This window comes from Peromyscus californicus, unplaced genomic scaffold, assembly GCF_007827085.1.
Source record: "Peromyscus californicus insignis strain IS unplaced genomic scaffold, ASM782708v3 Scaffold_4__1_contigs__length_199733344, whole genome shotgun sequence".
NCBI lineage: Eukaryota > Metazoa > Chordata > Mammalia > Rodentia > Cricetidae > Peromyscus > Peromyscus californicus.
The window spans coordinates 197,974,650-197,986,610 of NW_026294562.1; positions in this window are offsets into that span (position 1 = coordinate 197,974,650).

Genomic DNA, 11,961 nt, shown 5'->3' on the forward strand with positions numbered 1-11,961 from the left:
AAATCATCCTGAGGTAACCCAAATACAGAAAGACAAACATTGTATGTACTCACTCCTAAGTGGAGATTAGATGCAAAACAAAGGATAACCAGGATACAATCCACAACCCCAGAGAAGCTAGGTAAAAAGGGGGACCCTAAGAGTGTCAGGCATGGAGGGCTCCAGGAAGGGGAAATTATTAAGATCTCTTGGATAAACTGGGGGTGGAAGGACTTAGTCACTATTCTACTGTTGTGAAATGGTACCATCACTCAGGAAACTTACAGAAAATAAAGCACTTCATAGGGGGCTTGCTTTCAACTTCAGAGTGTTAGTCCATTATCATCATGGTGGAGAATGTGGTGGCAAGAAGGGAGGTGTGGTCCTGGAGAAGTAGCTGAGAGATTTCCATCCTGATTTTTAGGGAGCAGGTAGGGAGAAAGAGGGACACTGAGTCTGGAATAAGCTTTTGAGAGCTCAAGACTCATCCCCACTGACATACTTCCTTCAACAATTTATACTCCCACCAAGAAGACCATACCTCCTAATTCTTCTAATCCTTCTGGAATAGTTCAACTAGGAACTAAGCTTGTAAATATATGAGCTTATGGCAACCATTCTCATTAAACTCACTGCACCTTGTGTTTTCTTACTCATTTTAAGTAAACGTATAATTGTCCATCACCACATGAAATGAAACACATAAATATTGCTGTAGGTAATATACATCTAATATCTTAAATGTATACTAAGTTTTTGAAAGCCATATAATGTTCAGCATTTCCATCACCAGATACAGGGAAGTCTGCTTGGAAATCACATATCAGAAAGCAAACCAAGTTACTCTTAGACTTTGGAGGGTAGTCACAGCTGTTAGACATTCCAGCAGAAATGTCCTGGACCCAGCTATACACAAGATTACAGAAGTCTTAGAGAATTATCAGTATGGAAAGGAAATGTAGATGATGTAAGTATTTTAAAAATTCATAACAAGGAAAAAGGCAGTGCATGTGAACAGGACCAGAAGAATTTTAGGAAGTAGGATGTGGGGCACTCACATTCAGAGAAACCAGTATTTTCACTATAAACTTCATTTTCCTGGTCTGCAAGTCATTCCAAACTGTCCACTGAAGATTTTTTTTAACAGGATCATCCTTTCATAACACAAGAAAGATCAACAGCATGTTGCCTCTTCTTCCAGTGAAATAAGTTGCTTCTGAAAATAAATTCTAAGAAAACTTAAAAGATCAGTTAAATAGCAGAATGAAATTTTCTCAAAATTGTATCTCTGTTTAAAGTGTCTGTCTTGACTTATTTCAGTGTATTCTTAAACCTCAATATTAAGAAAATGAACAACCATTTCTACATTGGCAAAAATTAATATTTAATAATTGTCTCTGGGTTGAAATCCTTGAACAGAGTCCATATATATATAATTAAAAGGTTTGGAATAGTATTCTTCCTCTTCTATACCCATCATTCAATAGTTTTGTCTTTTACCATGTCTCAATGCTTTCCCATGTTTCATTTCTGTATTTTTCTTAGTTCATCATTGACCTTTACAGAGTAGTCCATGTGCTCTTCTTTGCCATCTATGCTTATCTGTTTTGAATATGATGCATTTTGTTAGTGAGGATTTTTAGTGAGGCTTTTATTTGGCTTACTGAGGTTTCCATTTCTAGCATCATATCAGTTTTGATTTTTCTTCTACAATTCTCTTTTTGAATTTTATTTTTCATACATTGTAATGACTCCCCCCTTTTCATTCATCTGTTTTATTTTTATTTTTATGTGTACACATGTCTTCTTTGAGTTGTTCAAACATATTTCTAATCATTGTTCTGTATTCCTTGCCTAGAAGTTCTTCCAGATAATTTTCATTAAAAATTATTGCCATAGGATTAGTCATTTTTGGAAGAGATCTGTTGTCTGAATTTTTCCTGTAGCTCTTTTTTCTGTACTAGAAATTACGAACCTTAGTAATTCTTCCTTTGGATTGAAATCCCCTTTCATCTTTAGTGGAGGAATTTATAATATTCTGGAGAGGAATAACATACTTGAGTTTATGTTTTTTTTCCCCTCTTTTGCTTCTCTTGCTATGATTAGGGCTGCAGGCTCTATTGCAGTTCTTACTCTTCATGCCACTTACTCCCTCATGTCTGAAGTCACTAGACCAGGTGCCTCAGCATGTTCCTTAATTGTTTGAACAGGTCCTGGTTCTCTGGGATATATAGGGAGACAATAGCCCCTGACTGGCAGCTATCATTGCTTTTTTGTGGCCATGTATGGAAAGGGAGCAGGAGAAATCTATTACACATCAAGGAGAGTATAGGGACATTGTAGATTTTATGAGTATAAAGGAGCAAGAAGAGGTGGAACAAGGTCTTTGACTGGATTTGCAATATTTTCAGTAATTATTGATAGAAAAGAAACACAGGTAAATGTACTGAACTGTAGCTGGAGGAAATATTTAGGAGAGGTGTGCATGGAGAAGGAGGAACACGGTCCTAGAACAAAGACTTTGGGGTGTTGCCATGAGAGAAGAAGAATGTGTGCAGAGTCCTGGATGAACAGTGAGACTTGCTGGAAAGGGAGGTGTGAGTTGCATACTTGGGTGTTCTGGTCACCTTAGGGAAGATGGAAGGCTTTGGACTACAACACGAATCTTAAAAGGTCTTATTAATAAAAACAAACTCAGGAGCCAGATATTGGGGTGAATGCTGAACAATCAGAGAAACAGAACCAGCCACAGCTAACCTCACCTCGCCAATTCCTCAGCTGATCTTGTTTCCTCAAACTGGAAGCCTCTGTGTCCTCATCCAAATGGATCTCAGCTGAACTGCTGTTCAAAAGTCTAAAAGTTTAGCCAGCTCTAGTTCCTGGTCCTCATGCCTTACATACCTTTCTGCTTCCTGCCATCACTTCCTAGGATTAAAGGTGTGTGTCACCATGCCTAGTAGTTTCCAGTGTGGCTTTGAACTCACAGAGATCCAGATGGATCTCTGCCTTTGGAATGCTAGGATTAAAGGTGTGTGTGCCACCATTTTCTGGCCTCTATATCTAGTGGCTGTTCTGTTCTCTGACCCCAGATAAGTTTATTAGTGTGCACAATATATTGGGAACACAATATCACCACATCAGACAAGCACAATTAGGTACTCTGAGTAGCTCTAAAGTGGGCCAGGAAAAGCAGGTGTGAGTTTTTTCTTTATATCCAGTGGAGGATCCTAGGGATCAGACTGTAGGGATCTTGGGAATTCTGAATGGGCTAATGGGTGAATAGGAGGTTCATATCCCATTTTGGGCTCCAAGCCTAATGAAGAAAGATCACTGGCAGTCAGTTGGAAGGACTTTGCTGAGTTACAAATGGAAATCCCCCAGTAAACTGGATAAAAATCTTGAAGAGCTTTTACCTCAGCATATCCTCTTCATTTACTTTATTATTGCTTTTCCCACTTAGTATTAATATTGCCATTATGGAAAAGTATGAGTAAAAGCAACTTGGGGAGGGAAGGGTTCATTTGGTTTATGCTTCCATATCAGTGTCAGTATTGAATGAAATAAGGACAGGAACTCAAACATGGCAGAAACTGGAGGCAGATGCTGATGTAGAAGCTGTAAAAGAATGCTGCTTACTGGTAAGTCCTCATGGTTTTCTCAGCCTGCTTTCTTATAGAACCTAGGATCACTAGCCCAAGGGTGGTCCTACTGAAAATGGGTTGGGCCTTCCCAATCAATGTGACCAAGAATTCCTGATCCAGGCCAAAAATACCCAGAGGGTCAGACCCATAAAGAGCTGTCTAAATCAAAATGTGACTTTAGCATACCTCTATCTTGCTAGAAATATATTCATTAAAGAATGTGACTATTCTGTTTACCACTTTAAAAGTGGCCTGTTTTATGTCAACATGATACAAGCTAGCATCATCTAGGAAGAGGGATTGCATTGAGAAAGTGCCTCAATAAGGTTGGCCTGTAGGCAAGCTCATCAGGAATTTTCTTGATTAATGATACGTATAGGGCACCACTATGGCGGGAATCATCTCTGAACTGTAGGTCCTAGGCATTATTGGAGTAAAGTGTTAAGCAGCCTTCCTTCATGGGCTCTGAATCAAATCCAGCCTCCAGATTCCTAACTTGAATTCCTGCTGTGTCTTCCCTCAGTGAAGGACTAATGTGGAACTATAAGCTGAAATAAATCCTTTCCTTGTCACATTGCTTTTGGTCATGGAATTTTATCTCAGCAATTCAATGACTATCTAAGACAGATTTCAATTTGGAGACATTTGTTGAATGTGACTGTTGTGACTTATAAATGGGTTGATTATATTCTTAATTTTTTGAAGGCCAAGTTGCCCACAGCTATGTGTCACAGTTTACTGCACCCACCTACTACCCCTCTCTTCTCCAGTTCCATCACATGAGACCCATTTAACCTTCCAAACATCTGATTGTAGGTCCTTCTGTCTTTCCCACTCCAAACTCATAGTATAAGTTAGTGACATTTAAAATGCTAAATTTTGAAACTAAAAGTACCAAATGCCCTTCTTTGGGCTGTCCTTTCCCAAGGCAGGGCCAGAGACAGGACATTCACCAGAGCACTTTCCACAGCAGGTCTTCCCTGGACCTCCTTTGACTCTTCTCTGGCACCAGCAGGACACTGAGTAATATTTATCTAGCTCCTTCCCTGGAATCTAGTGCCCCCTCCTCTCCTCACCCCTAGACTTGGACCTTCAGTGAATAATGCCTCTAGCAGTCTTGATTCTCAGGCCCACTTGGTTCTAGAGGAAAACTACAGGCGGGCAGCTGACATCTATCTCTTCAAAGGCAAGTCATACAGTGGAGCATCTTTAAATCCAGGGTCTCCCTCTTGCATTGTCCAGTTTTTTTGTTTTTTTGTTTGGTTGTTTTTTTTTTTATTTTTCAAGACAGGGTTTCACTGTGTAGTTTTGGTGTTCATCCTGGATCTTGCTCTGTAGTCCAGGCTGGCCTCGAACTCACAGAAATCTGCCTGCCTCTGCCCCCAAGTGCTAAGATTAAAGGTGTGCACCACCACCACCTGGCTCCAGTTTATATATATATATATATATATATATATATATATATATATATATATATATATATATATATATATATATATATATATATATATATACACTCTAGTGCTTAAAATCCTTTGTAATATATTTTGGTCCACACTTTCAGCACATACATGTTTTTTTAATAGATACAAAATTTCTCCTGTGGTGATATTTCATTTGTGCTGAAATGTGGTGATATTTTATTTATGCTGAAATGTGGTGATATTTTATTTGTGCTTTAATAAATAAAGCTTGCCTGGAGATCAGAGGAAAAAGGCCAGCTATTACAAGTAAACAAAGAAGTCAGGCACATGCCCTTAATTCTATCACTTGGCAGGTAGGATCTCTGTGTGTTCAAGGACACACTGGAAACAGAGCCAGGTGTGAGGGCTTAAATTCCAAAACTAGTTAATCATGAAGGTCTTGAGGTCTGTACAAACAGACAGGAAGTGACAGAGCTGTGTAGGAAGAGGAAGTGATGTAGCTAAACTGAGAGAGCAAGTCAGATGGCAGAACAGCAAGGCATATAGACCTGAGTAGACAGGAAGTAACTTGCATCTGGAAGCTCCAGACTCAGTGAGGTAAAGTGACTTTCTCTATTTCCCTGATCTCTTCCAGGCTTTCACCCCTATATTTGGCTCCTTGTTTTTTATTTAATAAGACCACTTAGAAATTCATCTACATTCTCCTGGTCTGATTTTTTAATGTATTTTTTTTTTACAATAACTGATTTTATTGGTGCAGGAAACACAATGCTGGTCCTTCTTGAATGGTGAAGGAATGGTTCAGCTGAAAGAACTTAAACAAATGTTTAAGTATAAATTATAGGCCAGTTAAACATAAATTTCCTGGCAAGATTGCTAGTCAGGATGTGAAATAGCCTATGAATGATTGCCTGCATTTTTCTGGTCTTCTTTACATACACTGTTTTTTTTTTTCTTGTCAACTCATATAACTTTTAGAAAATACTTATATTGTCAAGATATTCCCTATTTACAGAAAATTCTCTAAGTTGTTTAGATTTCTCTGTTTATTGGGATCATGGAAATTTCTTGTGGAATGTGTAACAAATTTTTCTGTCTTCTTATATTCAAGGCCTTCTTGTTGGATTTCTTGCCTGTAAATCCCAAACAACCCTTGCATCCCAGGGGACAGAGAGGAGATATCTACAGCTTAGCTAAATGTCACTGTAAATTAAAAATACAATTATATTTCATTTAATGTGATATATAAGATTGTATGTTTACCTAAAATGAGTAATAAAACATTTTCTGGTATTCAAATTGTGCAGTATGAAAGAAACACATTCACTGGTCACTGTAATACCTGCTATATCAGCCCAGACACTCTGTGCTCTTTTCCTGCTCACTTTTCTGTTCTTTTCCCATGTCATATATGCCTCTTGCCATATCCAAAACCCACTAAGCCCTGCAGCAGAATCTTCTCTTTGTTCTTTTCCTCAACCAGTAATTCTCCCTTAGCCTGTGTGAAGTAAGGCCTTCCTTTAACTACTCTGGTTCTAAGGAATTCATTCTTTCTGTGATGGCCCAAATTGATGGAGGGCCAGTACAGGATCACAAGTGGGAGACTCAAGTTGGTCTGTACTTATCAGATTATGCAAGATGATCAATTCTGACATCTTGTAAAGCTTCATACCCCTCACCATAATTGATTTACTGAACCTGACCTTTGGGGTTGTATTGCCTGCAAGGGTAGACCTGGATTGACCACATGCCCAAGACACTATCCACCTTTGGAATTCTGAATGCTAATGATCTCTTCATGTCCTCTATAAAACTAATATATCTCTATTATGTATAGATAAGTAGTAGAGCATATGCATAGCCAGGCAAAAATGCTTTATGCAGAAATTACTATCCTGAATTTTACTCTATCTTATTCTACTTGGGACATTTTGAGGACTATTCTTTTCCTATAGTAACTATGGCCGTTTCTGTGTTCCTAACTTATTTTAGAGAATTACTGAAGTGCAGAGAGAGCTTCAAACCAAAGGCTTTTTGTATGTTGAAATTGGTGGTGGTCTGGTATAAATTGTACCGCTCTCATTTCTATGTTGGTTGAAAAACCATGAAAACAAGATGCTGGATAGACAGAAGATAAATTCTCAACCTTTAATTTTTATGCTTTTTCATAAAATGCTGAAAAAATACATTCTTTTTATCTGATTAGTTAATATATATAAATATATATTATTCTGTTTTCTATTCAGTGTTTTAAGAAAGAGAAAGTGGCAACTCATTATATGAAATTTATTGGATATAGTTGATGTCATTTGTGAGGAATCATTGCATATGCTAATTCTTCTAGGATACGGCTCTATTCAGACTTGCAGTTGTTGCTTGGTACATAACTCTAACTAGGTAATCCTATTTTCATAGTATTAATTCCTATTTATTTGCATTGAGCTCCGTTGAAAGGAGAGATTTCGGGAATGGATTGTGATGTCACTCTGTCCTTTTTACTTGTACTTCAGTACAATTCCCAGAAATCATGAATCACTGTTCAGGTGGGTGATCTGAGAGTGAGTGCACATGAGATCCAAAAGTTAATAATTAACTTGATTTCGTTTAGGGGATCCCAGAGAAGATCTGACACATTGAAAGAGACAAACAAACTTCCTTAGAGGACTCTCTCACATGAGACTTTGATATTCACTGAACTTGTCATCCATCAGGATAATATATGAACCTTTCCAAACATATTTTTTTTCTTTGGATACCCTTACAAGGAATTCACCAGTGTTTTTGGTAATTATCAACTGGAAATTTTTAGAAAAGTTCTTGACTCCCAAAGCTATCTCTGCCATTATGACTACAGCTGAGAAAAGTTGCATTTCTGAAGGGAGTTGAGGTCACAGATCTATGAACCGTTATCTTAGGGCTGGACTCCCTCTCTCATCCATAGTATTGGCTGTCATGTCAGGAGCTATACACTGAGCTGAAGATTCTGCAGAGGGAAAAGTCAGGGGAGCATATTGTTCTCATCCTCAAAGACAAAGAAAGCCAGGAAGAGAGGTATGGTAAGTGCACAAATCTTAAAATTGATTCTTGATATAGACAGAACAGTAGAGATTCAGTCAAGAGACAGGGAGACTTTCTGGGATATAGGCCAAGTTAGTAAGGAGAAGACATCCCTGAACTTATTCTAATTCTTGATGTAGCAAAAGTGTAACTAAATTCTCTTTCAGGCTGCCTATTAAAAACTGTGAAACCTGATAAAATCTGATTTCCAAGGTGCTTCAGGATTCTGTTAATTACATTATTCAGTTTTCCATTCATTGTACACATGAATCACAGAATAATTCTGCAGTATAACAATCACAAATTTCAGAAAATGACTTTGTGTTTATAAATAGACCTTAGAAATGAAACTAAGAAAAACATCTAATCCTAGGAATGAGATAGGATCTAACCCTGCTTGGAGGAAATGTTTCTAGGCAGTACTACATCTGTGACTGGGCAGGATGTTGTGTAGCTAGAGTTTTCCTGCCTGGCCCACAGTCAGGGCAAATCTCTCTCACCTGCCAGTCCCACAGCCGTCAGACCCGACCAAGTAAACACAGAGACTTGTATTGGTTTCAAACTGTATGGCCATGGCAGGCTTCTTGCTAACTGTTCTTTCAGCTTAAATTAATCCATTTTTATAAATCTATACCTTGCCACATGGCTCGTGGCTTACCGGCATCTTCACATGCTGTTTCTCATCGTGGCGGCTGGCAGTGTCTCTCTCTTCATCTTCACTCATTTCTTCATCACTCACTTCTTCCGCAGGCTGTTCTGAGGCTTCCTCAGAGTTGCTCCCAGTCTCCTCTTCCTCTGATTCTCCATTGGTGCTCCCTTCTTTCTCTTCCTCCTCCTCCTTCTCAGAACCTGAGCCTGATTCTGCTAATGAAGACTCGGCTGAGCTGGTCTTCCTCTCACTGTCACTGATGCCCTGTAGGTCTGACAGAAGGTCTCTTTCTTCTATTTTCTCTTCTTTCACTGGTTTACGGTTGTCTCCCAGCTCAACGCGCTCTCGAGGTGGCCGCAGAGGGCAGCGGCTCCAGTGGCCAACCTTTCCTTTATCACTGTAGTCCTCCCCCATGGTACGGTGCTGTGCAGAGACTTCCCTACATGCTTCTCTCTCTTTGTGAGGCTCTTTTGCCCTCCGTTCCTGCTCATTTTGTTCCCGCTGTTCCTTCTGTTGCTCCCTCATCTTGCGCTCCCCGCTCCCTCTTCCTTTCTAACTGCTCCACGCCTTCCCTTTCTCTCCTGGAATGTTCTCTTGCCATTTCTCTCTTCTTCTGTCTTTATTCAGCAGAGGGAGGGAAGCACGCTAGAGTGAAAGAAAGAGAACATGAACGTCGGAAACGCCATCGAGAAGTACAAGATAAAGCTCGCAGAGAATGGGAAAGACAGAAGAAGAGAGAAATGGCAAGAGAACATTCCAGGAGAGAAAGGGAAGGCGTGGAGCAGTTAGAAAGGAAGAGGGAGCGGGAGCGCAAGATGAGGGAGCAACAGAAGGAACAGCGGGAACAAAATGAGCAGGAACGGAGGGCAAAAGAGCCTCACAAAGAGAGAGAAGCATGTAGGGAAGTCTCTGCACAGCACCGTACCATGGGGGAGGACTACAGTGATAAAGGAAAGGTTGGCCACTGGAGCCGCTGCCCTCTGCGGCCACCTCGAGAGCGCGTTGAGCTGGGAGACAACCGTAAACCAGTGAAAGAAGAGAAAATAGAAGAAAGAGACCTTCTGTCAGACCTACAGGGCATCAGTGACAGTGAGAGGAAGACCAGCTCAGCCGAGTCTTCATTAGCAGAATCAGGCTCAGGTTCTGAGAAGGAGGAGGAGGAAGAGAAAGAAGGGAGCACCAATGGAGAATCAGAGGAAGAGGAGACTGGGAGCAACTCTGAGGAAGCCTCAGAACAGCCTGCGGAAGAAGTGAGTGATGAAGAAATGAGTGAAGATGAAGAGAGAGACACTGCCAGCCGCCACGATGAGAAACAGCATGTGAAGATGCCGGTAAGCCACGAGCCATGTGGCAAGGTATAGATTTATAAAAATGGATTAATTTAAGCTGAAAGAACAGTTAGCAAGAAGCCTGCCATGGCCATACAGTTTGAAACCAATACAAGTCTCTGTGTTTACTTGGTCGGGTCTGACGGCTGTGGGACTGGCAGGTGAGAGAGATTTGCCCTGACTGTGGGCCAGGCAGGAAAACTCTAGCTACAATGTTGTCTTCCTAACAGTCCCTGTTTTCCATCTTGAGATGGAACACTGTGTTAAGGTAAAGGTAGCAATGTCATTGTGAGTCTTGCAAAGTTCTGTTCTAGCACACATACAATTTTTGTCATTTCCCCTTGTTTCATAATATTCTGAGGTCACTGACTCTCAGGATAGCTTTTCCCCATTTCATTGCTGAAGTTTGCAGAGTTTAGAGCCTCATACACATCAAGCAAGAGCTTAAACTTAGGTTACAACCACAGCCCATGCCATATTTACCCGTTGGCCTTCCATTTATGCAAGACATAATATTCTGTAGTTTACAAATTCTATGTGTATATGTTTTTATTAAGAGTTGTTCATAAATCTTGATTTGTTACTAATAATTTGACTTAAATAAGGCATTAGTAAACAAGAGCTTTAAATGGAAATTAATTATAACCTACTATTTTGCTGTGTACATATGTCCCTGTTTATATATTCTAAGTTCACTTGTGTTCAGGAGAGTTTGAACATACGTGAGAGTATGGACACAGATCAAAACTTCCATTGTAGTTCCTCAGACATTTTTTATTTTGTTCTTTTTGAGTCATACCCTCTCACTCATGTGAAACTCTCAGGGAATATTATGCTTTCTTTGTAGCCTGACTCAAAAATCTAACTGACTGTGCCCATTCCCTACTGTTTGAATTGTAGCTATGAGCATCCAACTCCAGATTTTCATGTGAATTTTGGAGATTAACCTGGGTGCTCATTCTCCTAAGGCAAGAATTTTAACAGCTTCAATGTCTCCATTGGCCACTCTGATAAAAGGGTATGAAATCCTGGATGTTTGCTCTTTTATTTGCATCATTCCATGTTTCTCTTCAGTGGCTGGGTGTTCTTGTCCTTATGGAAGATTCTCAAACACTGCTTGCCTTCCACTGATTCACATTGCCTTCAAGGTAGCTTCAAGATCTTGGCATCTCTTGTGTTAAAGCAGATAATTCCTTGAATTTTTGTATTTGTTTATTTCTTCACAGATCATAAATGACAGTCACCTCACTATGTCACACATAGATCAAGAAACTGAACATTGGCCTGGTTTTAACCCCAGGAATCCATAGACTGAGGCAGGAAGATTATTGTATCTTCCAGGATAACCTCCATTATCGAAGAAGACCCTATCTGAAAATACACACAATCAGTAGAAAAATATTTCTTTAACTAACTTCCTTTTGATTTCAGTCATAACATCAACACTAGAGCTCTACTGAGTTATTGGCAGGAGGGGAAATAATTATAGGTAGGTTCATGTCTCTGTTAAGCTTTGAAAAACTAGAACCCTGGTTCCCATGTATTCCTCTTTGCTTAATTCGAATATTACAGCACGATCTTTTACATTTTCTTTTTTTAAATTTTATAATTAATTTAATTTTACATACCACCCATGGATTTCCCTGCCTTCCTTCCTCCTGCCCCCACCCTCTCCCTAATCCACCCCCCCCCCCATTCTCACCTTTTCCAGGGCAAGGACTCCCCTGGGGATTCAGCTCAGCCTGGTAGATTCAGTCCAGGCAGGTCCAGTCCCCTCCTCCCTTCACCCAGGCTGAGCAAAGTGTCCGAGCATAGGCCCCAGGCTCCAAAAAGCCAGCTCATGCACTAAGGACAGGACCCAGTCCCACTGCCTGGGGGCCTCC